This window comes from Dreissena polymorpha, chromosome 3 (genome assembly GCF_020536995.1).
Source record: "Dreissena polymorpha isolate Duluth1 chromosome 3, UMN_Dpol_1.0, whole genome shotgun sequence".
NCBI classification, from domain to species: domain Eukaryota; kingdom Metazoa; phylum Mollusca; class Bivalvia; order Myida; family Dreissenidae; genus Dreissena; species Dreissena polymorpha.
In genome coordinates, this window is record NC_068357.1 from 32,344,764 (window position 1) to 32,352,671 (window position 7,908).

Consider the following 7,908-nt stretch of genomic DNA (forward strand, 5'->3'; position numbering starts at 1 on the left):
TTAAAGTTTTCGGACCGACGACTGACAGACATACATACGGACTGACATTTCAACTGCTATATGCCAACCTACCGCGGGTGGGGGAGGTCTGTAGACAGTCAAAAATGACCAAGTCAGACATCGCTGACTACCAAGGCCTGTGGTTTATCAAAGAGATCATAGCCAGACTTCGTCATGTATCTATGTACATTAGTCCACAGGTAAATTATGAAAACAACCATTCACAAATTAGCACAGGAAAGAAATGATAGTTATATCATTAAAACAAAAACTTTGACAAATCAATCATTTAAGTTTTAAATAAACACAATTCAAAATCTGTACAGTAACTGTGAAAAGAACTTAAATTCTTAGTAAGGAAATATATAATCTGAGATTTATAATTATATAAATTGCTTCCCTTGAAAATAATTGTCTCTAACAAATCTCTATTTTTAGTAGCAAATAATTATAAGCCACTACCGTGACTATAGATTCACAGGTAACCTTAAAGTACCTAAGATACTTGTATGCCAAAACGTGTCATTTTGTGCTTGGCTTGACCATAAAATGTCATTTTGATTATGCTTCAGTTGTATGGTTTCATATTATTATACATAATAATTATCTCCCTTTAAAGCTTATTACTTCCCTTGAATTTGTATTTTTCGACCTTCGAACTTGAAGGATGACCTTGACCTTGACCTTTTACCAAGATGTGTTTGCCAGAAACACAATGCCCCCTACTGCGCCGCTTTGATTTATTAAAAAAAAAATTGGCAGGTCAGATAATTATCTCAATTAAAGCTTATTACTTCCCTTGGATTTGTATTTTCGACCCAGACCTTGAAGGATTATCTTGACCTTGAAATTTTACCACTCAAAATTTGCAGCTCCGTAAGATAAACATGCATGCCAAATATCAAGTCGCTATCTTTAATATTGCAAAAGTTATGGCCAATGTTAAAATTTTTTTTCGGACGGACGGACATACTGACTGATATACTGACGGACAGTTCAACTGCTATATGCCACCCTACCGGGGGCATACAAATGCTATACATATTTAAAATAGTATACATATTTAATATCATTTTTAGATACATAGGCTACCATTGGCGCTACGATAGCACAATGTCAAACGGATTCATAGGAAACCTACTGTGTTCTTCAAATTCATCCGATGTGAACTTGTGCAACTATACAACAGTCTATTCATGCCAGGCTAATCTAGGAATTAGCTGTAATGGTATGTAAACATAACTAAGGTTGATTGAAAGATGTTACACAAATTGTACCTCTGCAAATGAAATAGTATCATACATACTTGTTTATACATTTTTTTATCGAATACATTTTAGATAAATATTATAGCCTTCATTTAATGCTTCTTATATATTAGTTCGTAAAACCAATGTTAACATTCTACATTTTATGGAATTTTGTTGTGAAATGTTGTAGTGTTTTCCATCGCAAAGCAAGAATTATTATTCTGAAGTTAAACATTATAATTTCGTTGCAACGTGTTCCGTCTAATGTCGTAAAGGACATCGTAGTCTTGAGATTTGCAATCTACAAACAGCGTATGTGTTGTGTGGTGTTATATGAAGTTTCGTTGAATTCTTTGGGTATGGATATTATAAAATTACTTCTGTAATGGAGTAATTAACTTACGTTAGTATGGTTGATAATTATTTGATTTCAGGCTTCCCTTTGGATATTAGATCAATTGGTTTGGTTGGTGGATCAAGTGCACGTGATGGTCGTGTAGAATTGCGAATTGAAAATACTGCTGGCACAATCTGCCAAGATAATTTCGTTTTGAAGGATGCGCAAGTGATCTGCAAAATGATCGGATTTAAGTAAGCTTCTATAGCATATATTATATGTATTCGTTTTATTGGTTTAAAAAAGTTTAAATGATTTATGCAACATGCACATATACATTGAAGCATATCAGTTTTATTTACTTTCAAAGTGATTTTTAGTGCCGCTTCTTTATTCTACGCTGACTATAATTACAACACCACCGAGCGCCTTCCTATGATCAGAGACATTCAGTGCTCGGGACAGGAAAGTCACATAAATAATTGTACATATATAACTCCATACAACGGCTACAAATGTGTCGATGGTGCAGTAGCTCTTGTTTGTACAGGTATAGTACATGATAAATGTAAATCGAACGGTGTATACATGTGCAGAAAATCATATTTAATACCTTGATTAAAATGATATGACAATATCACCTTCATCGTAATAAATAACCTTTCAAATATCAAAAGAAATGTGTTTAAAACTATTTTTATACAATTCAGAATGTGGTCCAGTTAATGTTTCAAATGGACAAATAACGTCATACAATGACACGTCGAGGACTTTAACAATTCGATGTCATACTGGTGACCCAGCCTATGTTCAATACATATGTGGAAACAACGGAATATGGAATAAAACTGCAGAATGTAAGCAAACTGTGTTGTTTTTTCTAACAACACGGTGGTATGTAAACGGTTAATACGTTTTCAATCGATTGAAAAGGTTGATAATACTAATAAAAAAGATTTGTGTTTAGAGAAATTGAACTGTATAATAAATCTGATAATGCGTGTTATTTCCAATTTAAAATTGTGTGTACTCTTTTAAAACATTTACGCAATTGAATCGTAAGAATTATTGTAATTCGTTTATAACTAGCAGAAATCAAAAACAAAATGCATTGTTATGTGATCAACACAAGTTCAACTATTTATTTAACACGTATTAAATCAAACTATTTATTTAACAGGTATTCCAGTTAATGTCCAAGACACACGCTTAGTTTATCAAGCGTTATATCCATATCGAGGCAGAGTAGAGCTAAAAATCAACGGCACATGGGGGACCATCTGTGACAGCTTGTTTGGCATTAAAGAAGCAATGGTCTTGTGTCGAATGTTCAATGCTAGGTAATTCCCATTGTTGTAAAAGGCTTTTGAGGAAGTATTGATAAAGCTTCGTAGAAACACGTATGAACCAGAAAAGTAACGGTTATCCGAACTTTCGAAAGAATATCATCTATGGATGTGTGTGCCGTCTCCGAATCCATAGTTTCTCTCGCCAATATCACTGGCTATCTTTAACATTCACAGTTTCAATTCACCGGTAGCCTTTCAACTATTGTTTTTATTAACGGTGTTCTTGTTAATGCGCAAATGTCTTTCATATTAAAGTTTCAAACGTTAACGTACATGTTTGAAAAATATTAGCGGTTCACATAATTTCGCTTGCTTTTCTTGCAAATAGTTTAACTGTACTAGAATATGTTCACTCATCTATAATTGAGCGTTTCCGGGAAATTATATTCAGTACGCTGTTAAATTATTACTTTAAAGTATCAAGGGTTTTCAATTTAAAAACTGTGTTTCAATTTATTTGACAATCTGAACTTTCAGAAAAAGTATGTTTGCTTAAACATCTGATTCGTCAGCCATTTAAGATATTTATGGTAAATTGGGATAAGTACCTATGTTAATATAATATAATGTACATGTGATTACGTGGACCTTTCGCTGCAGCTCAGAGTCAATGTCATTCTCGAAGAATCATTATTTATGAGTTCGTGTCAGTTTTTGCATGTCCACTCAATTTGACCATATTTATTAAATGATTTTTTATCACACGTAAATTCAGACGATCTGTAGAATGAATAAGCCGATAACACAATCTCAAGGCCAACGGCATACTATAATGTTGAGACTAAAGTATGATGTCCTGTATATATTACATTTCTAAGCTACTGCGTCAAAGATGGTAATGTGAAAAATAACAAGTTTATGAAAATGAGTGCATCTAATTTGCATCGTCTGCGTGAGTGGCGGATGCTCTTACCGCGCATTAATATTATAGCTGGTGATTTTAAACTTGTTTTTTCTTAAGAATTAGTGCTTCGGGGGTGAATAAATTGGCTAGTTTCACCCACGCGCTAATACACAACAACACATAGACGGTATAAAGCTATTGAATCAGACCTAAAATAATACGTTGAACTGACTTTACCGTATTATTTGGAACGTTGACTATACATGAACATGGCTATTTCAGAACGATATATATTATAGTATATTATAGTATTTTGTTTTCATAAAATATGAACAAACAATATCATTTTGTCTCATGTACCCAATTTGTGACGTATCATATTCAAATATAAAACATAACTTAAAAAGAAAAAAGAGAAAGTCGCGCCACATTGATGGCAATGCAATATTTTTAGGCCACACGGATTACGACTGGAGATAAAGCTGTCGATTGGTTTTCCTTGTGATTTATAGAACGAGTAAATATGCCTTATAAAATAGGGCAATAAATAACTCATAACATACTTAACTTGCCAATATAATTACCTTTTCATAATTTAATTATTTTTCTGCATTGGTTATTTAGTTACTTGTCATACACGCCCAATGGAGGTTATGGTCGAGGTTCTGGTCCTGTCCACATGGCTAACCTACAATGCTCGGGTTCTGAAACGGACGTAGGCAGCTGTTCGTTTAACTCGAAACACAATTGCTCGCATTCGAACGATGTTGGAATTCAATGTACATGTATGTATTTGTTCTTATTCGAAGCTTTATACTAAATGATTATTCGCAATATTATGTACGTCTTTGTATGTTATATTCATCTTTTGTTAACAAAGCAACATTTTCCTTAATAGATGGAACTGTGTTCAAGTATGTATGTGAATATCATTGTAATCTTAATTATGTTTTTTTATAAATATTGTCTTTACTATTGCTTGTTTGTCTTGGTGTTTTAAAATGAATACTCGATAGCAATACCCACTCTTATAAACACCATGAAGTAGACATTTTAAAGTTTATAAAAAGTTATTGCCATTTCAGTTTCCAGCCTCAATGTCACCTGATATAAGATTGTCTGGTGGGACAAGCAGGTTCGATGGCAGGGTTGAACTTTTTGCAAAAGGAATTTGGGGCTCGGTTTGTGCCTGGAATTTCTCTCCAGCATATGGCGAGATGCTTTGTCGAATGATGAATTTAACGTTAGTATGATTACAATAAGTGTTTTATACAGAAGACAACTGTATCTCCAGAAAAAAGTATAATTAACTATTTGATGTTCAAATGTGTTCAAGCTAAATGCCGATACCAACATAAATATAAAAAAAACTTTCTTAAATCACCATTAATAATGATACATGTCCACACAAATAAATCAAAGACCATAATCTATGGATATTTACAAACAAACAAACCCGCAGTTGGTCCGAAAAGAAAATGTTAAAAATAAACATTAAGTCAACAGAATATAAATAGTACGTAGATAATTAATGTTTTTGAGTTAACCGGGAATACGATGACAAATATTGTTTTGATTGACTATTGATATATTAAATATACTTGTTAATGAAAGAAATTTGTGTTTCGTGACAGATATATTAATCATTATTGTTGCTCACGGAACGGAGATGGGGCGATACTTCTGCGTATAACAAGTTGCCCAAATACATCAAATCATATCAACAATTGTGTATATACACCGCTACCATCGAATTGGCCTTGTCAGCCTTCGAACACGACGTCATTGGTCTGCTCAGGTTTTTACCTCTTTATTATAAAACACATTCATTAAACACTGCCAAATATCGGTAAATGTGGATAATGAATCATATCTTAAAGAAAATTGATATTACAGCGTAAGTTAAGCTTTTAAAAAGAAAATAACTTTGTCAACCCTTTTATTTGTTCAGAATGCCCCGCTCTGCTTGTCTCTGGTGGATCTTTGGCATACAACACAAATGGCACGATTGCCACACTGACATGCAATGCTGGATTCATTTCAAATATTATCACATTCGTTTGCAAGGAGGGCCAGTGGTCACAACAGACAGCAATCTGCCATCTTTGTACGTACATATGTTATAGCTTATTTAAATCTTGCCTATGCAAAAAAAATGTTTACCATTAAAATTTGGAAACGCACATTTTGAATCACTTTGATATTTCGGGTGCTTTTTTTAAAGCATTGCCTTGTTAACCTGTTTTTTATTCTACAAATCTTAACACAATCTTTGAAATTGGCGTATAAAAAACTAGTGCTGTCTTAAAACTGATTGTCATCGATATTTTAAACAGAAATATACGAGGTCTGCGCCATACCTATGAATGCACTCAGTAAATTAGTTTTTGTTATTTAAAACTATATTATGAATGCCAACATGTTTGTGTATTGTTTTACCAGTGTATTAATTCAATACTGATTATCTTAAAGGAGTACTTCACACATGTATCCTCCCTATTTTCCTAAATGTATATCATGAACAAAAATTCAATAAAACAATAAATTAACGTACCTTAAATACAAGAATAATTTACATTTTAAAAGGATCAAAGTATGTAACTTAACAATGCAAAACATGAAAATATTTTGAATGTTGCTCGTATTCAACTTTCATTTAATGTCGATACGTATTTTGTTTAACAACAATAAATAATATTTAATACATCTTCTGTTTGGATTAATGGTGAGGTTTAAGTAAACACCGAAAACTGTTCAATCCCCGGGAATCACATGCTATATAAAGGTACTGGTAACTTAAAATACATGTTAACACCATTTCGTAGATAAGGGATCTATGTCATCTTTGCAATATACTACTTTCATCAACTGTTGATTAAGAGAAATAGTCACCGGATCCGGTTGTTTTAAAGAATCGTTTTGAATAGTGTTGTTTACTTGTATAAAGAGAACACTTTGTGTCTATCAATTTGTAAAATATACTCTATACATATCTTATTAAGTATTCATTTAATAGTCCTATTGATTAGTATTGTTATCTTTCATATGTTTTGTGTCAATGAATCATGCTGCGCTCTTTACACTATTTTCTTTTGATGGAGAAGGCGAATATGACGCCATTTTTCGATGAAATTCTTTAATGACCAACGGCAAGTTTTATTCTTGCAATAACTTTACAAATTAATTGTCCATACATTTTTAACCTAAAATTTTAACATTTTACCGTTGGTTGCTTTAGTTCTGTTTGATGTTATATGTTATGTGTATTATAGCGTATTTATTCGACGTCCTCTAAAATGGATGACATGACAATTTTATTTAAGATTGCTCATTTGCAATGTATTCAAGCAAACAGGTACCAGATTACAGAAACTCAATATTTTTTGTTTAACGAATCGCAATTTTAAAAAATCTAATACAGTACATAGTCGATTGTAGTTTGTGCTCTGCGATATGCTAGACAAACATGGTAAATATTCCAGACTAATTTGCATGAACAATACAAATTATCAATATTTCAATATTCAGCCGCTAACAAATATTTCCCAACATTATCCGTACTCCAAACCGAAATACACGCTGTAACTGTTTAATTTAATTTCCATTCATTATACTCCCAAGCAATCACTACATTCCCTTTTATAACACGCACGCACTAAAGACTAGACATTATCATATATTGCAACTTGTATTGTACATAAAATACAAGTTTTTTTGTGTTTAATATTATTTCAGACCCACCGCTAAATGTAACGGGAGTACGCCTTGTTAATGGACCAAGCCTTAACGTAGGCAGAGCCGAAATAGCCGTGGAGGGCACGTATGGAACCATTTGCGACAGCAATTTTGACTATGCCAACGCTGAAGTTTTATGTAAATTAATAAATTCCAGGTAGTATTAGTTATTATTGTATTTTTACAAGTTTGTTTTGTATTATTTATAGTTTAGTGTTTTTGGTTTCTTCGCCAACACAAAAGAACGATTACCACTTGTTTCTGATTTCCATCTTATATCAAACTTATGGGACCTCACATATATATTTCTAAGTCAGGTTCATAATAAACAACAAACGCTTTACTTCCATGTTTGCAAAATCTGAATAACTTGTGTTCATTGCATTGGAAATT

General features: G+C 32.7%; 1 long non-coding RNA gene across 1 annotated transcript; it reads left to right on the forward strand.

The window, feature by feature from the left end:
• The first annotated feature begins 1,125 nt into the window (after positions 1–1,125).
• LOC127873565 (uncharacterized) lies at positions 1,126–7,654 on the forward strand. The gene is made up of 10 exons (XR_008046253.1): positions 1,126–1,228; positions 1,685–1,841; positions 1,968–2,137; positions 2,298–2,444; positions 2,768–2,927; positions 4,405–4,565; positions 4,866–5,023; positions 5,415–5,578; positions 5,732–5,887; positions 7,516–7,654. It is a non-coding gene; the product is annotated as an uncharacterized LOC127873565 (long non-coding RNA).
• Positions 7,655–7,908: the final 254 nt, after the last annotated feature.